General features: G+C 32.8%; 1 protein-coding gene and 2 long non-coding RNA genes across 3 annotated transcripts in view; 2 read left to right on the forward strand and 1 right to left on the reverse strand.

Moving 5' to 3' along the window:
- LOC149486210 (uncharacterized) overlaps positions 1 to 25280 on the forward strand; it is a 493671-nt gene that overhangs the window by 221382 nt on the left and 247009 nt on the right. The gene's annotated exons all lie outside the window — the stretch shown is intronic.
- The window catches only part of Madm (MLF1-adaptor molecule), an 87352-nt gene that overhangs the window by 24034 nt on the left and 38038 nt on the right, over positions 1 to 25280 (reverse strand). The window lies entirely within an intron of this gene.
- LOC149486219 (uncharacterized) lies at positions 5061 to 9366 on the forward strand. Its single transcript, XR_016316110.1, has 2 exons — positions 5061 to 5379; positions 5474 to 9366. It is a non-coding gene; the product is annotated as an uncharacterized LOC149486219 (long non-coding RNA).

The following is a 25280-nucleotide window of genomic DNA, read 5'->3' on the forward strand; positions in this document are numbered from 1 at the left end:
GCGCACCGTCTGCCAATTAACATATTTCTATGTATGCAATTAGCGTTTTTCTTGAAACTAACCAACCAACCCGGTTCTGCCTGGCATAAAATGAGATAACAATTTCACTAAAAACTGAACAGACTAATTTACGTGAGTGACTTACATTTTTGTGATGTTGTTGATTGTACTCATAAAAGTAAGTGGATGCTAAAATTCTCGATTGATTCGAAAACGACACAACAATTTGTTCATATTATAATTAATACACAAATACACCATGTTTATCATTTATTTATATTTAAGTGCAAATTACCATATCGTGCGGTTAGAAGAAAACATCAACAGATAAGTACTCCCAACTATATTTATTTGTCCACTTCACAAGATATCTTTAATTTTATTATGTACATAAGCGTATATATTGGAGTACCTATGAAATGCGATAATCGCAAAAATTAGTTCGAATTTTTTAGACCCAGATTTAAGAAGGTACATTCTCATAAACTACTAACAATAAACTAAATAAATTCATCTAAGGAACACAAACTTACATTTGGTTCGTCTCTATAGTTTTGAATGAGAAAGTACGTAATTCTCTGTCTGTTCTGCCTGTCTAATAGGTTTTCACGCATGAGGCGCTAAACAAAATATGTTAATGAACGAATCCTTACAGAAAAAGAAAGTTGCTATTTTTTGTCACAAAAGGGGACTTTAAAGAAGGAATGAAAAAGTTAAGTCCCACCGAGTTCTACAACGAGTCAAGCAGAACAACGTAATCTAATAAAAAAAGTCCGTAATTATTGCTTTGACATAAAACTCATACTTACACAAAAGTTATAATTCAACGAATAAAAAGACAAACGAGTATTTTATCGCGAGCGGTTGAAAGACATTTTAATTGGCTCAAATGTTGGGTCAAATTAATAGGTTTTTGAGGAATTCTTTGTATTCCGTGTAAAACATTTACGACATAATGTCATCCCTTTTTTTTAAGTGGGGAAATCTTGCATAGATACCCTCCGGGGAAGGGGCCGTGGGTTATGTCGGATACACAATGTGTAAATGGCATTAAATACTTTTTTGCTTTATATTTACGCCTGTACGGCTTCATTATAAGATAGCTTACGTAACGCGTAAATCGGGCTTTATGCACATAGCTATTGGATTTGTATACATAGTACCTGTGTTTTTTTTTTTTTTTTTTTTTTTATGTTATGGGAAGGCAAACGAGCGGACGCACTGCCTGGTGGTAAGCAGGTTGCGTCGCCCATAAACCATAACAGAGGTTATGGTTGTTGCCTACCAGGATTAAGGGATTTGGAAGGAATTATGGAGAAAGGGGCGAGGATGGGAGGGATTAAGGATAGGGGAGGAGAGGATGGGTAGGGGATAATGCGACGTGAAAACGAAAACCGTTCAGGTTGATTGGTCATATTATTATTTTCCGTTGAATTATCCTTACTAAAATCATCCTTTCTATCTACCTAGTATTATAGTGTTGACAGTAAAATTTCAAGGTCGCGTCATGGCAATACCGTCACGTCATGGATGAAGGCGACGATTTTGGGATCTTTGTCAAAGAATACTCTGGACACACGCTCTTTTCTAATAAGTAGATAGGTATAACTACAATAAACAATCACCAAGCTCTAATTTCCTAATCATTAAACACCAATTTTACACCTTTGTTACAAATTAAACACGCTTCCTAATCAAATTCGAGGCTGTTCACAACTAAATAATGATTGCCTTGTTTCGCTTGACTAATCTTAATATTTTATGCTATATGTAGGGTGCGGCTTTGTTCAAAAGATATAAAAATTGTCTATTTGCTATTCCAGGCCGTAATCTATCTGCGTACCAAATAAAGAAAAATCCGTTATATTTTTTGCGTGTCGGAACATCAAAACATCCACAGAGAAATAAAAAACTAGAATTTATAAACTTTGTAGGATATATGCGTACGCTTTACGAAGTTGTTTTCAATTTATACTATTAATTTAAATTTCAAGCGAGCCTCATGTCTGCGTGTACGCAAATACGAATCACCGAAATTGTTTTGCTTCATAGTTCATTCTAATACGGATCGTGTTGATGTTCGATTAGAAGAGTATTTAAATTAACTGTATTATGATTTATGAATAAAATCGAAATGTTTTCTCAGAAACTTTTAAATGTGCCCTCTACCACCGATTCGGAATTTACCAAGTAGAAGACGTAAGACAGTGAACAAAAAACTACATTTTCCTATAAAAAGTCGTTTAAAATCAATGCTACACCTATTAGTAAAGTATTTACCTCATCACGCACAGAAATGATGAATCGAACGGAATCTAATTAATATTCGTGGATTAAGACGACTGATAAGATATAACCGGCGGCAATTAGCTGATAACCAATTGTTAATTAAGATTTAAGATTGATTGTTCGAATTTTAGATAATATTTGAGACTAAAAATTAAAATGAATAAATTTTTAAATACCTAATGCACAAAAGTATAGCAGTATTTATTTATTAGATACTATTTAGCTTACATTATGTCAATGCATTTAAAAAAAAAACAAAGTCACGACACAATTTAAATATGTATTTACAAATAAGGTTTTTATAAACATTGTTTATAAAAACAACAGTAAATACATTGGTTATGCGAACCAACTGTACCTACCCGCATAACTGTACTTAATATTAAAAAAAACTTCTCATTAATCTCTTCAACCGCTTGAAAATGCAATAACTAACCTATAAACAGATGTAACATTATAACACTAATTGCCACCCTTTAACCTAAGTTGAAATTAATTAAACGCCGCTCAGGTTAAAGATCAGTCTAAATGTGGGTTATCTCACTTTTCCCGAGTTCCGATAACGCGCGACCCCGGGTGCCGGCGTGAAATGTCTTTGGGTACACTATTTGGAATATTGTTGAGACCTGAGAATGGAATATTTTGTTGTGCGTCTGCGCTGAAGATTGGCATATTTGGACATTATGGCTACAATTTTACAGGCTATGAACTTATGCAGATAATGATTGAATGCAAGCTTTGTGTTTATCTGTGACAATGGAGCCTTTCCTTTCGCAGTTTAAAAGTAAACAAATATAATAACCAGAGTACCTAGCTATTACCTACCCACCAAAGTTACCGTTCAATTGGTATAAAACCAATAATCTCCTAAGATAAAAATTCGTTTTAAACATACACACGTTTATGAACCCGAGTAGTATGGATTCCCGGGTACTGCCTCACTCTATGCTGCCTCACTGTATGGTACGGTGAGGACGTGACTTGATTGAAAACCCCGACTAAAAAAAAAAAAAAAAAAAAAAAAAAAAAAAAAAAAAAAAGTTTGGACTCTTTTCCCACTAAAGCGGCCACGCTGAGTCGATAGCACTCACTCCCGAAGCGATAGGATGCACGGTTCCAAAGATAGCTGAGGTGTGCAGATCGATTAACTCTTATCAAATATCAATTAGATAAGAGTTAATCGATGGGTCATTAATGGGACGCTAATGACCCACCGGTTGTTTGCCTTTTCCTATTATCTATCGGCGTTCATATCTATTACTCATTGTGCACCTCGCTTATCACTGCTTTTGTATTAAACTTCTTTGTTACGACCTACCTCGCTATTCTAACCAAACGATGTATTATTATATTCAAGAAAAAATACGTCTAAAATCCTATATTTATATATTATCCTACTATATTATTATAATTGTTGCTTTTTTAAAAAGCGATTCGCTTCTGGCACTCACCGGCCGCTGCAGCGGCACGCTCGCTTTGCTCGCTCGGCTCGTGCGTTGTTTATCAAAGTCTAACCTAACCTAACCTAATTGTTGCTTTTTTAAAAAAAGCGATTCGCTTCTGGCGTTGTTTATCAAAGTCTAACCTAACCTAATTGTTTTTCCGGGTAATCTGATGTATCGAACTTTGTTACGGCAGGACAAGGATTGTAAAAGAGTTGATTGAAAATAAAACATATTATTTCCATATATTATTTCTTTATTTACACCCGCATTACACTACAATACAATTTAACAAGTGTCATATCATTTCTTGGTGAGTCATACGAAAAATTTGTAAGGAAATCTTCCAATCTCAGGCCTCGGAACTTGTAGTACAAATATACCACGCAATACTCTCCACAAAACGTGGAATAGATATCCTGAATTCTAGCAGTATTATAGTCCCACATGCGACAATTTCTTCTTAAAAATTCCGCTATTACTCTAATCGGTTTACGTCCAAAGGAATCAAAATATTCTCCAACTCTTTCGTGGTTGATATGAATAGCTACCCAATGAGAACCTGGCTGTGAGTCAGGGTCGAGATTGCATATAATAAATGCAGGTATGTGTATATGCATTGGCAGGCGATTCGAGGGGTACACGCTATACTGGAGGCTGGGGTGTATTCTATGAAGACTCATTTGCAGGTCTAATGTATTCATTTTTACATGTTTGACCTCATCCAATTTCTATCAATCATCAACCTAAACTAACATCATGTTATATTGTCATCCCAATATATGCAATATTTTTATATGTATACTAGATTTCCACCCGCGGCTTCGCCCGCGTTTGCAAAGGAAAACCCGCATAGTTCCCGTTCCCGTGGGATTTCCGGGATAAAAACTATCCTATGTGTTAATCCAAGTTACCCTCTATATGTGTGCTAAATTTCATTGTAATCGGTTCAGTAGTTTTTACGTGAAAGAGTAACAAACATCCATACATCCATACATCCATACATCCTTACAAACTTTCGCCTTTATAATAGTATATTATTTATTGTTTGTAAGGAAATAAAAAATAGTAAATTGCATACAATTTGTTTTATTTAATTTTATAATATTTCCTTTAGTTACATATACACAAAATGCATTAAGCATACATTAAGCAATATTCACCACAAACTGAAGTCCAAAGATAATGATTCCCAAATTGTCAATATAATCATAAGTACATAAGTGATTGCTTAACTATGTTTGTTGTTTTTGTTTGTGTTTGTTGTGTCATGTCATGTGTATTAGTTGTTAGCTAAGTATGTTAATGTATTCATTTTTCGGCTTCATGTGGTAGTTTAGTAATTAGTTTATCTACTAGTATAAATAGTACGTTGCAATGTATAAAGTCAATGATTATGTTGAAGACCATTGAGCATTAAGGCAAAAAGTGTGTTACAAGAAAGCAGTTGTGAAACAAATATAGTGTTTAAAATGTCTGAAGAATGTGTTAGTGTTTTTTTCAATGAAATGGATCTTGAATTGACAAGCCTATCCATTGATACAAATGAACTTTTAAACGTTTGTGATGAAATAGAAAGAAATGAATTAAATCACTCATTTCATGATCAAAGTTTGATGGAGCTATGTGATGAATTCGATGGAAAATTGTGAGTATATATTTTTTATAATCATCTTTTTTTCTTTCTTATTTGTATTTTAAGCAATCGAAGTAAATAACTTCTTTTTTTTTTTTTTTTTTAGGGTGGAACAAACGGGACGGGGAACCAAAAGGAAAGCAGAAGTTGATGTTAATTCTGATGACATCAAAAGGATAAAATCTGCAACTAAAATTGATTTTTCACGGACTTCACAACAACCATCAACATCGAATGAAGGTATTAATTCCAAGACGAAATGTTGTAGTATTTGTAATATAAGTGTTTCCAAAAAATATTTTGCTAATCATCTGAGAAGCAACGTACACAAAAATAATGTAGATAAAATACAACATTCAATAAAACCTAATGTTAAGATAATTGAGACTGCGTTCGGTAATAGAATAATAACTTATAGAGTAACTTCTGAAAATCAAAATTTTTTACAGTTTGAGACACCAGATTTATTTCTTGCTTCAGTCAAAGATACAATATTTACGTTAATAAATAAGTCCATAGAAGAGCATACAATTTTAAAAATCAATTTTATTTTATATGGTGACTTTGTGCAGGAGTCAAAAAATATAAATAACACTTTTGATTTTCAATCAATGAATTTTATTGTTTGCACCGGTGATGATTTAAATATATTTTATACTACTGTAACGAATTCTCTTATTAATTATATAAATTCATTCGAGAAAAAGGATAGTGGGTGGAGTTTGAAAAAAATTTTACATTTGGATATGAATATAAATCAATTTAACCCTTTAAGAGGAAAATCTTATATTGAGTTACCACATGACATAAAAATAAAAAAAGCTGTTATAAATGTTAAAAACACAGATAACGCCTGTTTTAAGTGGGCACTGTTATCCGCTTTGTTTCCAATACATAAAAATTCGGATAGAGTATCATCATACACCAAACACAGTCATAAATTGAAGTTCGGTAATATTACATTTCCAGTTAAATTAAACGATATTCACAAAATTGAAAGTCTTAACAATATTAGTATTAATGTTTTTGGTCTAGAATATAATGAACAAAGAAAAAAAAATAGTATTGTCGGACCCTTGTATTTTACAAAGAACAAAATGCAGACTCATATAAATTTATTATATTTGACACAGGGTAAAATCGGTCATTATTGTTACATAAAAAATATGTCAAGATTAATAAGTCATCAAATTTCAAAATCGAAGGAAGCTATATATCTATGTGACTTTTGTTTACAATATTTTTCAACATATGAACGTTTGAATAACCATCAAAAAAATGATTGCAGACATATATGTACACAAATACCAAGCGTTGATAAAAATAAAAGAAATTGGTGGGGTGATATTGTATCTGAAAGTAAATTAAGTTTTGATAAATTCCAACGTAAACTGAAGTTACCTTTTGTTATATATGCGGATTTTGAGGCTTTTTTAAGTCCTTTAGCATCGTGTTCAAATGACCCTACAAAATCACATACGATAAATGTACAAAAACACAATGTTTATAGTTTTGGATATTACATTAAATGTTCTTATGATGATAAATTGTCTAAATATGTAACATATACTGGTGAAAATTGTGCTTTAAAATTTATGGAATCGTTAAAAGATAATCTGAAAATAATTGTGAAGAAAATTGGTTTTCAAAAAGCTTCTAATAATTTATCACAAATAGAACAAGATATAGTTAGCAAATCTGAACACTGTTATGTTTGTAATAAAAATTTGAATGGGGATTCAGTGTTTTACCATGATTGGTTTACTGGGAAATTTATTGGGGTCGTGCATAAAGTTTGTTCAGAAAAATTTAGAGTACCTTACACTATACCAGTCTTCTTGCACAATTTAAGTCATTATGATGCACATTTCATTGTACATGCATTAAACTTTGATGAAGGTCAGGTAGAAGTTCTCCCACAAAATAAAGAAAAATATATATCATTTTCAAAGATAATTAAAATCAATAACAGTAATGTTACTTTACGTTTTGTGGATTCACTTAAATTTTTACCCAGTAGCTTAGATACCTTAGCAAAAAATTTAAACGATAATGATTTTAAAGAATTATCAAAATGTTTCCCTAATTTAGAAGACTTTAAACGACTAACTAAAAAAGGTGTATTTCCATATGAATTTGTTAAAGATTTTGATGCATTAAACCAATATCAACTTCCAATGCAATCACAATTTTACAGTACTCTCACAGATTCTTTTATTTCTAATGAAGATTACAACCATGCGAAAGACGTTTGGAATCATTTTAAATGTAAAAATATGATGGACTATTCAAATCTTTATTTAAAAACCGATGTATTATTGTTAGCAGATATTTTTGAAAATTTTAGATGTGTTTGCATAAAAACTTATGATTTAGATCCCGCCCATTACTATACAGCTCCTGGATTAAGTTGGGATGCTATGTTGAAACATACTAGAATCGAGTTAGAATTACTTACAGATATTGAGATGATTGCTTTTATTAAATCAGGAATACGTGGAGGTGTTTCACAGTGTAGCACTCGCTATGCAAAAGCAAATAATGTTTATATGTCCAACTATAACTCAAAAGATAAAGATTCATTTTTAATGTATTTCGATGCCAATAACCTGTATGGTTGGGCTATGTCCCAATATCTACCTACAGGTAATTTTGAGTGGGCTTCCCCCGATACAGATTTTAATGTTAGTTATTCTTCAGAGATAGGATTTATCTTGGAGGTAGATCTTGAGTATCCGGTTGATTTGCATGATAAACATTCCGATTTACCTCTTTGTCCAGAAAACATACCTGTAGGTGACGCTAAAGAAATTAGATTGATTCCAAACTTAAAAAACAAATCCAAATATATTATATATTATAGAAATTTAATTCAATGCTTAAAAATGGGGTTAAAATTATTAAAAATTCATAGAATATTAAAATTTAATCAGACTCCATGGTTAAAAGAATATATAGACTTAAATACACAATTGAGAACCCAAGCTATTTCAGATTTTGAGAAAGATTTTTATAAACTAATGAACAACGCTGTTTTTGGTAAGACTATGGAAAATATTGAAAAACGTGTAAATGTTAAACTGTTAACTCATTGGGAAAATCGGGGTAAAGTATTGGGAGCTGGAGATTTAATTGCTCAACCACATTTTCACAGTGTTTCAATTTTTTCTGATAGTCTTGTTGCAATTCAATTAAACAAAACAAAGTTAATTTATAATAAACCTATTTATCTAGGATTTTGTATATTAGATATATCTAAAACGCTTATGTATGATTTCCACTACAATTACATGCAAGATAAATTTGGTTCCAATTTGAAATTGCTATACACCGATACCGACAGTCTCATTTATCAAATATTTACGAGTAACTTTTATAATGATATAAAACTGGACATTAATACATATTTCGATACATCAGATTATGATGCTAACAACGTTTTTAATTTTCCTAAACTAAATAAAAAAAAAAATAGGTTATTTCAAAGATGAAAACTGTGGTAGAATTTTTATGGAATTTGTAGGTCTGCGATCAAAAATGTATGCGTTACAGGTTGATGATAAAATTATTACTAAGGCAAAGGGTGTTAATAAGTGTGTCACAAAAAAATTAACTTTAGATAATTATAAGTCATGTTTGTTTAATAAAAACGTTCAATATTGTAAAATGTATAGATTTAAATCATTAAAGCATACAATTTTTACACAAGAAATAAATAAAACATGTTTATCCTTTAATGATGCCAAGCGGTACATTCTACCAAACAATATAGATACATTACCGTTGGGTCATTATAAACTCGATGGCAATTTCAGCTAAAACGATATTTATATTTCAAAAATTTTAGTTATGAATATATTTGATTATTATTATTATTATTTATTTTTTTGGATATATGTGCTTTGTAATAATTTTTAAGGTTGTGTTTATTTGTATATATTACTTTATTTATATTAAACTGTAACCTTAATGTATAAATAAAATGTTTAAAGAGAAAAATATTTAGTTTTATTGCTACATCCAAAGAAGATAGAAGTATAAAAATGATTCACTTTATTCATCCATTTGCTGCCATCGTAGCAGGTCCAAGTGGATGTGGAAAATCTAACTTTGTTACTCAATTCATTAAACATAGGAGTAGTGTATGTAATGAATTTTTTTCTGAAATCACATGGTGCTACGACGAAATGCAGCCTTTATATAATTTACCAAATGTTAAGTATCATCAAGGAATTCCAAATCTTAATATGTTTGATGGTGAAAACCCACACCTTATTATTATTGATGATCTAATGAGAGAGTCTGATGGAAGAATTGTGGATATATTTACAAAAGGTAGTCATCACAGGAATCTTAGTGTATTTTATTTAACACAAAATTTATTTCATCAAGGTAAAGGTCAAAGAGATATTTCTTTAAACTCAAGTTATATAATTTATTTTAAAAACCCTCGAGATAAAACTCAAATAAGATATTTAGCACGACAAGTGTCACCAGATAACACAAAATTCATTGAAGACGCCTACAGGGATGCAACTTTAGAAGCGCATGGATATTTAATGGTAGATTTAAAACAGAATACAAATGATTTTTGTCGTATCAAGACACATGTATTCCCATTTAATGGTCACTGCACAGTCTACGTCCCCACGAAAGAGTTTAAATACACCAAGAATCAAACAATTCAAATCATTTCTAAATGATGCTTCGTCGAGTTACAACGCATAAACATTTGCTAAATGCTTTGCATACGCTTAAACCAAAATATCAAAAAGCGTTACTTAAAACGTGTGATGAAAAAGAAATAAATTGTATTTGTGAATGTATTCATAACGTTTTACAAGGAAAGATACCACTTAAAGATCAAGATAAACAAAAATTGAATAAACACAAAAATATACTCCGTAAACTGGTGCGTAAGTGTAAACATAAACTAAGAAAAAATATTATTATACAAAAAGGAGGGGCTTTCTTACCAATAATATTAGGTGCAATATTGAGTGGATTAGTAAGTGGACTAGCCAGTTAACATGGAAAATGCTAAGAAAATGATACTTATTGAACCTGGATTGATTGAAAAATTAAAACAAGAAAATAAGGATACAAGTAATTTGTCTCGATTAGATATTGAAATGCAAAATATTATGAATAGTAAGACGGAAGACCGAAAGAAGTGGATGCTATATTTACAAACACTACAAAGATACCTTCACTTTACCGAAGAGGATCGTCAACCACTCAGATTACCAATTTATTCTGATACATCTAATGAATATTCAAATGAGTCTAAAATTGGTTTTAAAAATAAAGATAGAGATCAAAAAAGTTCAGTTGATGCTGAATCTTTGTTGGGGGAGAAAGGTTCCATTAAAAGTATAGAAAGTGAGGCAAATCCACTGTATTCACCAACACAAATACTCAGTTTAATACCGAAAACTTATAATAAAAAAGGTGAATCATTATTAAACTTAATTGGAATAAGTAAAAGTAAAATACGTTGGGATAATGAAGGTACAGTCATAATTGATAATGAAAAAATTCCAGGAAGTAATATTGTTGATTTAATAAATGATTCACTTAGACCCTTAAAAAAAAGTGATCCGATAGGGTGGGATAGATTTGCTAAAGCATTAAAAGATATTAAAGTACCACTTACTTATATTGGAAATCCAAAGAGATGTGAGTTTATTAACCAACTTCAAGCAAAAGATCTGAACAAAACCTCTGAGATTGAAGTTCAAGAATTTTCTACACCGAGCAGTGGAGATAAAAGATATATAACTAAAATACGTAAAAAGATCGATTGGGAAAAATGGACCCCGTACTAGAAGAAATTAACAGGATTTATTATGATCCATCTAACCCCGCTGGTTTTGGTAGTATTGATAAATTATCAAAAGCTATGAAGGGTAAAATGGATAAAAAGCAAGTAAAGGAATGGTTACAATCACAAGAAACATATACATTACATAAACCCATTCGGAAAAAATTCCCGCGTAATAGGTACATTCTATCAAATATTAATGAGCTGTGGCAAGCTGATTTAAGTGATATGCGAACTTATTCTCAATATAATGATGGTTTCAACTATATACTTTGTGTTATTGATGTATTTAGTAAATATGCTTTTGCAAGACCAATGAAAAAGAAAAACTCAGAAACAACTAAAGAATGTTTTGAAAGTATATTTACTGAAAGTAATTCAACACCTACTCACATACAATCTGATAAAGGTACAGAATTTGTCTCAAAAGATGTACAAAAATACTTTAAATCCAAAAAGATAAATTACTATACCACTAACAATCCTGATATTAAGGCAAGTATTGTTGAACGATTTCAAAGAACTCTAAAAATGAAAATGTGGCGTTATTTCACTCATAATAATACTTATAGATATATAGATGTTTTACAAGATTTAATATACTCTTATAATCACAGCATTCACTCGAGTATTAAGATGTGCCCATGTGATGTAAGTTCCAACAATATTATGACAGTTTGGACTAATCTTTATGATAGAGGGTCAAACAAACTTTCTTTAGAAAATTCAAAACCAAATTTCAACGTGGGTGATTATGTTCGAATAACTAAATATAAACATGTTTTCCAAAAAGGATATGAATCAAATTGGAGTGATGAAATATTTATTATATCTTCAATAATTGATAGATCTCCATGGGTTGTTTATACAATTACAGATTTACAAAATGAACCAATAGTTGGTACTTTTTATGAAAGAGAATTACAGAAGGTCACTTACAACCCCACCTCACAATATAAAATAGATAAAATAATTGGCACTCGTTATTCGGGCAACAGAAAAGAAGTATTAGTGAAGTGGAGAGGTTATCCAGATAAATTTAACAGTTGGATTTTAGCTTCTAGTTTAAAAGAAATATGAATAAAGAAAGTTTTTATTTAACTTTGCTCAGCAATAGTTCAATGGAATACTTTCCTGATAACAAGACCACAAATTTTTCAACAAAATTACCAAAAGCTATGAAATTAGAAGGTGAATGGTTGGTTGGAGTTGTCGAGTTTCAATATCCATGCACAATGTTTACTGTTCAAGATCATGAAAATGTTGTATACATCACAAAAACCATGTTAATTCCTAATGAAGATAAACCATCAACAGTGTACTACAAAAAACATATTCCCGCTACCAACTACGATAACGTTGAACATATTTTGAGAGCGTTAAATGGTATCGGAGAGAACTTGAAATTTCGTTATGATGAAATAACAAAATTTGTGTCTGTTTCTGTTTTGGATAAAAATATAACATCCGTAACATTATCACCCAAATTAAGTTTACAACTAGGTTATGAACCAAATACAAATCTCCTAGACAGAAATTTTGGGAAGTGTCCTGCTAATTTACACTTAGGGTTACCATCTCAACTATTTCTATATTGCGACATTATCGATCCTCAGATTGTGGGTGATGTTATGACTCCGCTATTAAGAGTCATTTCATTAGATCCTTCAAAATACATTTATGGTGCGTATAAAATGCACGTTTTCTCTCCACCTCACTACTTACCCGTTATGCGAAGAGAGTTCGATACGCTGGAAATGGATATAAGATCCAGCGCAGGACAAAAAATACCATTCCAGTTTGGAACCGTGTGTATTAAACTACATTTCCGCAAATTATAATAATGTATTCTCCTCATGATCATCATAAATGTCCATATGAAAATTATTATTCACATCAAGCTGGATCAGGAGTTGGAGTAATTTATAAGGGTTCACCATACCAACGCGGTCATGGTATTGGGAGCTTCTTAGGAGGGTTATTTAGATCAGTTTTACCTTTACTTTCAAGTGGTGCTCGAGTGGTTGGTAAGGAGGCATTAAACGCTGGAGTAGGACTTTTATCGGATATGATTCAAGCCCGTCCTATGGAAACCTCAATAAAAGATCGTCTAAAGCAAGTTAGTACGAACTTAAAACGAAAGGCTGATGACAAAATTGATCGATTAAACATGACAGGATCTGGGTATATAACTAAAAGAAAACGATTGGCCTCGTTCATTCCACCACTAACAGCTAAAGTGAAAGCTACGAAAAAACTTGGTCTAAAACCCAAAAACATCAAAGATATATTTTCAAATTAAGTATGTCTTTCCTTCATAATCATTCTTGTGAGTGCGTTAAGTCAGAATTAGATTTGTTTGCATTACCGTCTACACAAACAAGCATTGAAAATGGATTGTGGATTCACTATAAACCAATTTCATCTCTTGCTGATGATGGACCTATCGAGTTTCAAGTTCCTGGAACAGGCGATGACTACATAGATTTGTCTCATACATTACTCCACATAAAGGCAAAAGTATTAAATCAAGATTCAACAAAATTGACATCAGCTACAGTAGTAGCACCTGTAAATAATTGGTTGCATTCACTTTTTAGTCAACTCGATGTTTATTTAAACCAAAAACTTGTATCACCACCTAATAATACCTATGCCTATCGAGCATACATGGAAACCCTTTTAAACTATGCTCCTGCTGCTAAACAATCTCATCTTACTTGTAGTCTTTGGTATGATGATACAGCAGGCAAAATGGATTCCACAGATGGTAAAAACATAGGGTTTGTTAAAAGACAGGAATTAGTTAATGAAAGTAGGGAAATAGAAATGATTGGTCATCTTCATGGTGACATTTTCAATCAAGATAAATTTTTAATTAATGGTGTTGAAATGAGTGTAAAATTAGTTCGGTCAAGAGAGAGTTTTAATTTAATTGCTGGGTCAAATGATGAAAAGTTTAAAGTTTGCATTACGGATGCAACTCTTATTGTTCGAAGAGCACGAATTAATCCAAGTGTATTACTCGCACATCAGAAAGTTTTAGCTTCTACCACTGCTAAATATCCTATTACTCGTGCTGAAGTTAAAGTTTTAACAATTCCATCAGGTGTTCAAGGAAAAACTCTTGATAATATATTCTTAGGACAGGTACCTAAAAGATGTATTATTGGATTTGTGAACAATTCCGCATTTAATGGCTCACTTACTAAAAATCCATTTAACTTTGAAAACTATGGCATTAACTCTTTCAGCTTATATATTGATGGTCAACAAATACCTTCAAAAGCTTTGCAACCATCTTTTAATAATAATATATTTACATCAGCATATCATACTCTATTCTCGGGGACTGGTATTCACTTTCTTAATGAAGGAAATGCAATCTCTCGTGAACAGTATGCCAAAGGTTACTGTCTTTTAGCATTTGATTTAACTCCTGATTTATCAGCTAACTCGTCAGCTCATTGGAATCTCATAAAGCATGGTAGTGTAAGATTAGAAGTACGATTTGAATCCTCACTAATACAAACAATTAACTGTATTGTTTATGCTGAGTTTGATAATATTATTGAAATAGATAAAAATAGAAATGTTACTGTAGACTATAGTAGTTAAGGTTATAATGTGTGTTATGTTTTAGATTTATGTGTTATGCTTAATGCATTATGTGTATATGTAACTAAAGGAAACATTATAAAATTAAATAAAACAAATTGTATACAATTTACTATTTTTTATTTCCTTACAAACTTCCTATTTAATCTTATACAAAACACTATAATTGAACATTCCTATGACAACCATTGAATAGATTGGTACTGTAATAATCTGCTAATAACAGTAATATCATGGATACACTAGAATTACAAAAACATATGAAAAAGATTCATCCCAGTCTAGAAAATAATGTTTATGCTGCTAATAGACTGCCTATGTATACCCATGTACCAACGTATATAATATGCAATTTGGATGTGGATGATAAACCAGGTTCACACTGGGTAGCTGTACATATCGATACGAATGGCATATTTTGATTCATATGGACGAACACCTGAGCGATATCATCTCCAGTTTTTGAAAAGGAATTGTAAGAGATGGGACTGGAATGTTGATAGGATTCAGAATAGAATTTTTTTTTTTTTTTTTTTTTTTTTTTTTTTTTTAGTCGGGGTATGTTTGGATTCTCGTTTGGATTCACTGGATTCCCGGACTCTGCCTCACGCAGTGAGGCAGAGTCCGGGAATCCATACTACTAACCCGTCATCTAATTTAACTACTAAACAAATTTACCACGTTTTAATTGAGTCAATACATTTAAAAATTCTGCCAATTACGTGACGTCACTGCATCTCCGCTATCAGACATTTAGGCCGGCGACAATCCACCGACGACATAACGCGAAGATAATTGTTTTAATCTCTACCATTATGTTAATAAGGTGGCTAATTGGATTGATAGTCCGTTTTCTTATGGGAAAAGGTATACATTTTTGAGTAAAGCAATGCCATTTGGTACGAATGTTGTACTCGTCCACCTAAGCCCAAATCGCCTGGTAGCCAGTGTCTACTCCCCGGCAGAAGGGAGGGAGGGGGGGTTATAGAACAGAGCGCCCGGCGTTCGGAAAAAAAATTCTGGCGGATTCATTTGGCCCTTTGAGTCGAGTTTGGTGTCGTTATCAGGTAACTAGATGATGCCCGATTCATTCCCCATACCAGTTTTTTAGGGTTCCGTAGCAAAATATGTCACAATCTTTAAAATAATAAACTTTTGGCAGTGGCAAAATCCAAACAAACCAGTATATTTTTATATTTTTGTATGAAACTTGGTTTATAAAAAAATACTGTCTGAAAGGCCATTTCATGCAGATTATAAAAACATTAACATGTAACATATATCTTACCATTTTCAATGTGAAATAAATTATAGGAAGTACAGGAACGTTCGTCAGCGCAGCGTGGGGGACGGCTAATAGACCCGAAAAATAAGCAATAACATAAAACAAAAACCAGTCAAGTGCGAGTCTGACTCGCCCATCGAGTGTTTCGTACTTATTTGTCCTATAGGTACCATGTTATCTTGTCTGGTAGGACCTGGTTAACTGATACACACACACTTTCGTCTTTATAATATTAGTGTGATTTTTAATCATCTTTAAATTATAAATGAAGTCAGGTAACATTGTTAAAAATAAAGATATATAATAATAGAACGTTTTTGTATTAATAATAATGACAACCACCTCCACAATTACATAATTCGGTACATTTGAGCTGGCGTATAAAACACTTCAATCTGGAATTGCAAGATTTCACGCACCGACATCTTATCAATTCAAAGCTTCTCTTTTCTTTTTATTTCAGATGGGCAAGGAATATTTTGATTTTTTTAGGTCCCTAAATATATACAGCCTGTAAAACTGCCCTTAAGGTGTGTTGTTTAAGGGCAGCTTCTGTGGGAGGCAAATTTTCGATTTGCCTGTCCGTTTTTGTTAAAAATTTGTTTGCGACCCTCATTTACTGTCACAGTGGGGCACAATGTGAAAAATAAACATGTACTTATAATAATTATAAAAAAATATAAGTTCTGGATAAGAGTATCCTTAAAATATCGTGACCGTCCTTACCTATCATGCATTGTAATCACAAACTTTTCAATTTCACTGTCTGCATATTTGCCACTGTAAAGTGCTTCAAATCCTCGTGTGCCATTCGGATATGCCTTCCATACCTCAAATGCATGTGTACCTATAGTTCTTTTAGACCTTTTAGCTTGGAATACATGATATTCTGTACTAGCCATGTCTGTCGACTGTTCTTAACATTATTTTGGCTACTACTACTATATCGTGTGTTCCAAAGCTAGAAGGTCTAAAAGAACTATAGGTACACATGCATTTGAGGTATGGAAGGCATATCCGAATGGCACACGAGGATTTGAAGCACTTTACAGTGGCAAATATGCAGACAGTGAAATTGAAAAGTTTGTGATTACAATGCATGATAGTTAAGGACGGTCACGATATTTTAAGGATACTCTTATCCAGAACTTATATTTTTTTTATAATTATTATAAGTACATGTTTATTTTTCACATTGTACCCCGCTGTGACAGTAAATGAGGGTCGCAAACAATTTTTTAACAAAAACGGACAGGCAAATCGAAAATTTGCCTCCCACAGAAGCTGCCCTTAAACCACACACCTTAAGGGCAGTTTTACAGGCTGTATATATATTAAGGGACCTAAAAAAATCAAAATATTCCTTGCCCATTTGAAATAAAAAGAAAAGAGAAGCTTTGAATTGATAAGATGTCGGTGCGTGAAGTCTTGCAATTCCAGGTTGAAGTGTTTTATACGCCAGCTCAAATGTACCGAATTATGTAATTGTGGAGGTGGTTGCCATTATTATTAATACAGAAACGTTCTATTATTATATATCTTTATTTTTAACAATGTTACCTGACTTCATTTATAATTTAAAGATGATTAAAAATCACACTAATATTATAAAGACGAAAGTGTGTTTGTATCAGTTAACCAGGTCCTACCAGACAAGATAACATGGTATAGGACAAATAAGTACGAAACACTCGATGGGCGAGTCAGACTCGCACTTGACTGGTTTTTGTTTTATGTTATTGCTTATTTTTCGGGTCTATAAGCCGTCCCCCACGCTGCGCTGACGAACGTTCCTGTACTTTCTATAATTTATTTCACATTGAAAATGGTGAGATATATGTTACATGTTAATGTTTTTATAATTTGCATGAAATGGCCTTTCAGACAGTATTTTTTATAAACCAAGTTTCATACAAAAATATAAAAATATACTGGTTTGTTTGGATTTTGCCACTGCCAAAAGTTTATTATTTTAAAGATTGTGACATATTTTGCTATGGAACCCTAAAAAACTGGTATGGGGAATGAATTGGGCATCATCTAGTTACCTGATAACGACACCAAACTCGACTCAAAGGGCCAAATGAATCCGCCAGAATTTTTTTTCCGAGCGCCGGGCGCTCTGTTCTATAACCCCCCCTCCCTCCCTTCTGCCGGGGAGTAGACACTGGCTACCAGGCGATTTGGGCTTAGGTGGACGAGTACAACATTCGAACCAAATTTCATTGCTTTACTCAAAAATGTATACCTTTCCATACAAGCATGCCCATAAGAAAACGGACTATGACGTGCAGGCCCGCCGCGAATCTTTCGAAGAACTTTCAATTTCATACAATTTTGCCACTATTTGCAATCAGAGAGCGACATATAACATCTACCAACCCGCACTTGCCCAGCGTGGTGGATTATGGTCTCAACCCTCAAAGGAAGCCCATGTCACAGCAGTGAGAACATATTGGCTGATGATGATGATGATAGTTTTTAGGAGAGGCTCGTGTCAAACAGTGGACGGAAAAACGCTAAGGATTTGATGAATAATGGTTCCGCACCAAAGTGGGAAGTTATACAATGTACATATTTAGGTAAGAAAGGTAATATTTATCTAGCTTGTGTTCTCATGACCTTTATTACTCTCGGAGTAACATATAGGCACGTTTTTACCCAGCCACGCGAGCAAGCGGGCTTTAGATACCGTAAATATTATAAGCGGTTCATGGTTGGTGAAAAAGAAAGAATTTTAAATGTTAATCTATTTTAATGAAATTCAATATTAATTTTTTTTATACAGTTTTATACAGCCTTTCTCCGAGTCAATGTTATTGAACGTACTTATAGAGGATAAACAGACAATGTCACAATTAATCGCTTTAATTAAAGCCTTAGATATCTTCTTAGGTACCTATAATAAATTAATAAATGTTATATTACTTGCGACATGTTTAAAACGAAGAATAATCAATCACGAACTTTCAATCGAATGCATCTTCAATAAGCAATAAAACTTAAAATCATCGACATGATTCATCCATCTGTCTGCAATTAGTATCTGTACTGGTCCATTAATGGCTTGATTACAACATAACATTGTTACATTATCTGTATTTAAATAAACATCATACACAGCACAGATAATAGCAAACAATCTTACGCTCTCGGTGAAAGTGCTCAACGTGGCTTACCTGAAACAATGCATTAGATAATTATTAATTAAGAACTCTTTCTTCTACAAATACCTACTGCGTACGTAATTGTTTTTTGTACTTCTAGATAAAAATGCAATTATAAAGGAAACGCCTTGGACTAAATTCTTAATTGAAACTGTTGATTAAATTTTATACGATCTGTAAAATAGTTTTATTGAAATAACTTTGAATATTATGTTTGAACTAGCTGAACGGTCATTTGTAAAGCGTTTTCTTTACAATTTTGTTTTGATGAATCGTTATTTTACTATAATATTCGGGAGAAAACATTGCTCTTGTCGTTGTTGGCTTATAAATTTTATGACGAATCCTTGACTTAGTTTTATACAGAACTTAATAAAATAATTCTGTAATCAAAGGAATGAAGACATAGTTTATGAATATATTTTATCTTATGATATGGCTATTACAAAGTTTATATATGAACTACGAAACTGAGAATATGTATTTACTTAATTCATGCATAATATTTATATTACTCATATGCAGTGTAAATTTACTTTTGCTTATTTAATATGAATGTGAAATGAATAGTTTTGCAGTAGACTCGAGAATTTTATCTTTCATTTACATGAATTAACGTTACTAGGTAATAATTTTTGAAAGGTTATTCAGAGCTCTGAATTTTTAACTAATTGGTTGTAGTGACAAACAGGCTGTGGTTATTGAATAATCTCTGTTAATTAAAGAGAAAACCGTTTTGTACATATAATAAATTACATTCAATTTTTAATATTGCCCATTTAAAATAAAACTTCAGCGTCCCCGTTGATTAGAAAGGATTTTACAAAGCTATATAATATAGCATAGAATTAATTTTGTTTACGTAGATAAATTGTATTGCTCTCAACGATTCATATTTCATATTTTTTTATGGCTTGAGAACTTCCTAAATTTAAATAGCATGTCAGCTTTACAAGAAGTTTTGGTTTCGGTCCCGGTGAACTTATTTTTCATGAAGTATACTCAATCAGAAAAAGTCGTAGATAACTAACCTAGATACGAGATTGCCTAGCAATTAAGATAAGCCTTATTACAATATCCTACACATCTACATCCTCAATATCTGAAATGAAATGAAATGAAATGAAATAAATTTATTTGTCCAATTGTATGTTTTACAATTAATGTACGACAGTGGGACATCTACACCTCACCAATTCCTCAACCTAGCCGAAGCCGGGTATCATGCCTAGTACCTATAGGTATTATCAGGCTATCAGCCAACCGCGTCAAACACACCTTACAGCTATACACCTTTAGCACACAGACTACAGTATTTCGTTACGTACACCCGACACCGAGACAACTGTATCGTATTAATCTCATTAGATAACCGTACGATCGTCTTGTGTTTTCCTTGAGATCATTCAAGGTGTATTATTTAATACATAATATTTTGTTTATGACACGCGCAGGTGTGTGGTGGATCTGTGCAAAATGTATTTTCATCTTTTCAGCGAAACGTATCCCTGTTATAAAAGCATATGTGCGATCTGTGATTGTCGCAGGTTTATGGTATGACAAATCATTTTTGTAGTGGCTATGCATTTATAGGAGTCGATGGTTTTAAAAAGAATTTTTCCCGTACTACGCTTCGAATGAACTATGCTCAATGAAATATTACACTAGTAGATACTTATGCGCTATTATAAAGCGCTTGAAAAAAAAAGTTTTAAGATATTCAGTGTTTATATTGAATGGACTGATGCAATAAGATATACCTACTTCAATGAACTAAAAGTAAACAAAAAATAATTTGGAAAATCCAAAAGTGCACGCCTCATAATTTTTTTTTAATAAATATTTATTAATTATTATTTTTGTTTATTTAATAACAATTAAACCACATCGAATCAGACCCTGAAAAATGAAAGGGTTCTATTCCTGAGCATACTCAAGCGTAAGAGAAAAAAAAAAGACTCGATTAGTAAAGTATTTCGGTCGCTATCGTGTTAACAAGAAAAAGGATCCGCACATACAGACACACGGACGTCCAAGACAGAACTTTTTTAAACTGTTTTTTAACTAGTTTAAATAACAAAAATGACATCAAAAATATCATGAACGTTAAAAATAGTGTTTTTTCTTAATATGTGTGTGTATGTATTATCTTACAAGTGCAATGTATGATACATAAAGACATTTTAAGTTTGAAAAATCAGATGTTTTGCGCGAAGTGACAGTAGTACCCACCTCAACGCTTCGCTTATGAGGCGTGCAAAAACACGTCAACGCAACATCAGCACTTTCTATTTATAGAATTCACCAAACCGGGACATCATTTAAAACGCTAATCAGCAAAGAGCGTAATGCCTCTCGCATCGCATTACGCAACGTCGCGTAGTATCAAACGCAACGCAACGCGCGCGTCACGTCGCCTGCGTATTTGCGTAATAACGCGTGAAACACCGCTGAAAGTTCAACGACCGCGCGAATCGTAGTCTAGCACCTTGCCTGTACCTACCGCGTCTATGTTTACTTGTGAATGCTGAAAATGAATTATATACAGTTTCAACTTAATTTTGCATTTCGCCTGCATTGAATGATATTTCACATTTATAATGAAAAAATGAAAACACTCTAGCCCTACCAATATGAAAAATGTAGTAATTGCATAATGTAACAGTGATATATTATAAGTAGAATGTCATATAAAAAACGAAAAAAAAAAATAGTGTTCCAACAACCATATACAAAAGAGGAAACAACGTAAACACAAATATCACCGATTAACATACTAATACATATTATAAATGCGAAAGTAACTCTGTCTGTCTGTCTGTTACTCAATCACGCCTAAACTACTGAACCAATTTTCATGAAATTTGGTATGGAGATATTTTGATACCCGAGAAAGGACAAAGGCTACTTTTTATCCCGGGAAAATAACGCAATCCCGGAAATCCCACGGGAACGGGAACTATGCGGGTTTTTCTTTGATTGCGCGGGCGAAGCCGCGGGCAGAAACCTGGTAAACATATAAAGGAAGCCATGAATACAGCAAGATAAAGCGAAAACCTATCCAACCACTTCAATTTGTAATCCTTATAAAACATTAAGCAATTATAAATATAAACGCAATTGAAATCAGTTACGATTAACGTCGCATTAGCACTTAATATCGCAATTAAAACTTTTCCAATGTCGCAGTGGGGACAAGCTTTCCTACCGCTATTGCTTTTAATTGTAAAACACCACATTCGCCGACTTTCCCGTTTACAATGTTGCTCGGGCATATTGAATGTAATTCATTGATGCCCCTGTTTGCTTTAGTGAATATTATAAATATTGTTTAAGACGATACACAAAAAAAAATCCACTGCTTGGCGGGCGGAGTCTAATAACTCGCTATCGCGAACGCGGGTGTGCGCGAAGTCATTCTTGCAAACTCGCCGCGCTGCCGCTGGCCGACCCGGACAAACATGTATGGAGTCGTCATACAGTTATAATATTGTCATACATTTATTTAATTGTTGATTTATTGGTTTTATTTTCTTGCTTATAAACAAATAATCTTCTTTTTAACAACTACTTAGACATCTATATCTATATCACTACATAGTATAAAACAAAGTCGCATTCTCTGTCCCTATTTCCCTATGTCCCTATGTCCCTATGTCCCTTTGTACGCTTAAATCTTTGAAACTACACAACGGATTTTGATGCGGTTTTTTTTAATAGATAGAGTGATTCAAGAGGAAGGTTTATATGTATAATAACATCCATTAAATAGTGGAGAAGTACTGTTATTTTTGAGGTTTCTAATGTGATGTCGAGTAAATAATTACATTTTTTCCGCTTACATTGCAAACGCAGGCTGAACCCTACGAATTTTATCAAAATAATGTACTAAGTATTGTACACATTGAAAAGGTCTATAGAAAAGTCCGCGATGGCATATGTCTATCTCTTATGGATTACCCACAATAACTTTTTTTTGTCATTTACTTTTTACGTCAAATAATGGCTAATTTTCGAAGCGATTTAAACCAATACAGCATTAATCCATAACCAATTAAATACCTTGAATACATTGTTCATTTAATATAGATCTATATGGCCCTTTACACCGTATGATTTAAGTGAATATTTTCGAAGATATTACAGATTTAAAAATTGCGGGACGTACCGTTTGCAGCGGTACCGGCCGGCCGGGCCGCTATGTTTTTATATACAACGTTAAAAATTTTTCTGTAGTGTATTTAGTATCAGCATTGCACCCGTGCGAAGCCGGGGCGGGTCGCTAGTATATAATAAAACTAAGTCGATAAAATGTGCGTGCCGATAAAACTTAAAAAGGAGTCCCGACACGATAAAGGGACTTATGTGGTGTGATAGCCCTTTATCCCCCCTCGAACAAGAAAGTTCCCGTTTTAATCTAAAGGGCATGTTTTTAAAGATTTAAGGGACTTTCCGACCCTTCAACTTGGAAATTAAGTGCAGTGGCGCCATCTGTTATCGAATATTTGAACTTCATTCAGGACAACGATTGTTTGGGTTGCATTTCCAAAAGCGTTGCGAGCAATTGTAGCATGTGTAGTAGTGACACGAAATTTAAAATTCCAATTTCAATAAAGTCTTAAATTTAATTTGTTGCTATAATAAAGTTATTAAATTTTGTGTATGTATACGTCATTAGCTAACTTATATTTTGGAGTTAAGGCGACATAATTTTAGTTATCCAAATTAGTTCTCAAAACATTAAAAAATTTAGGTTTTTAAATTTCGCGCTTTTAATTGAACTTAATAGTGATTTCTGTAATATAGCCACTACTGAAGACGAACTAATCGACAAAATTTATCCAAATATTATTCAGAACTATACTAATGCAGAGTGGTTAATTCAAAGAGCAATTTTGGCCACTAAAAATAATATCGTTGACGATATCAATTTTAATATTCTAAAGAAAATACCTGGTGAAGAGAAAATATATAAATCTATCGACACGATGGTATCTATTGAAGAAAGTGTCAACTTCCCCACTGAATTTCTAAACTCTTTACAAGTACCAGGAATGCCATTACACTGCCTTCGTCTGAAAATTGGAACTCCAATCATACTACTCAGAAATCTCAACTCCCCAAAATTATGTAATGGAACTAGAATGATCGTAAAACAGCTATCGAATAATATCATTGAAGATGAACTTATTTCTGGAAAGACCAAAGGACAGACAGTATTTAAACCTAGAATACCTCTGATCTCTTCGGAATTGCCATTTCAATTAAAGACTGCAGTTTCCAATAAAATTAGCCTTTAGTTTTACAATTAACGAAGCGCAAGGACAAACTTTAAAATATTGTGGCATTAACCTCAAAGAATCCTGCTTCTCTCGGTCAGCTATATGTAGCTTGCTCAAGAGTAGGAAATCCGAAAAATTTATGTATATATACCTACTCCGGACAATAAAATGAAAAATGTTGTTTATAAACAAGTATTGTAAATAATGAGAAAACGTTTTCAATAAACTTTTTTTTTACTTTTTACGTCATAGTTTATTTTTTTACAAGGTTTCCGCCCGCGGCTTCGCCTGCGCAGTCAAAGATAAACCCGCATAGTTCCCGTTCCCGTGGGATTTCCGGGAATCCCACGGGAACGGGATTGCGTCATTTTTCCGGGATAAAAAGTAGCCTATGTCCTTTCTCGGGTATCAAAATATCTCCATACCAAATTTCATGACAATTGGTTCAGTAGTTTAGGCGTGATTGAGTAACAGACAGACAGACAGAGTTACTTTCGCATTTATAATATTAGTATGGATTTCGACTACCACGTCATCTTATATCAACTCCCGGGCGAAGCCGGGTTTTTTAGCTAGTATATAATAAAACTAAGTCGATAAAATGTGCGTGCCGATAAAACTTAAAAAGGAGTCCCGACACGATAAAGGGACTTATGTGGTGTGATAGCCCTTTATCCCCCCTCGAACAAGAAAGTTCCCGTTTTAATCTAAAGGGCATGTTTTTAAAGATATAAGGG

This window comes from Colias philodice, chromosome 9 (genome assembly GCF_061535455.1).
Source record: "Colias philodice isolate Cphi_HAF_F1 chromosome 9, ilColPhil1 Martin Lab GWU primary, whole genome shotgun sequence".
NCBI lineage: Eukaryota > Metazoa > Arthropoda > Insecta > Lepidoptera > Pieridae > Colias > Colias philodice.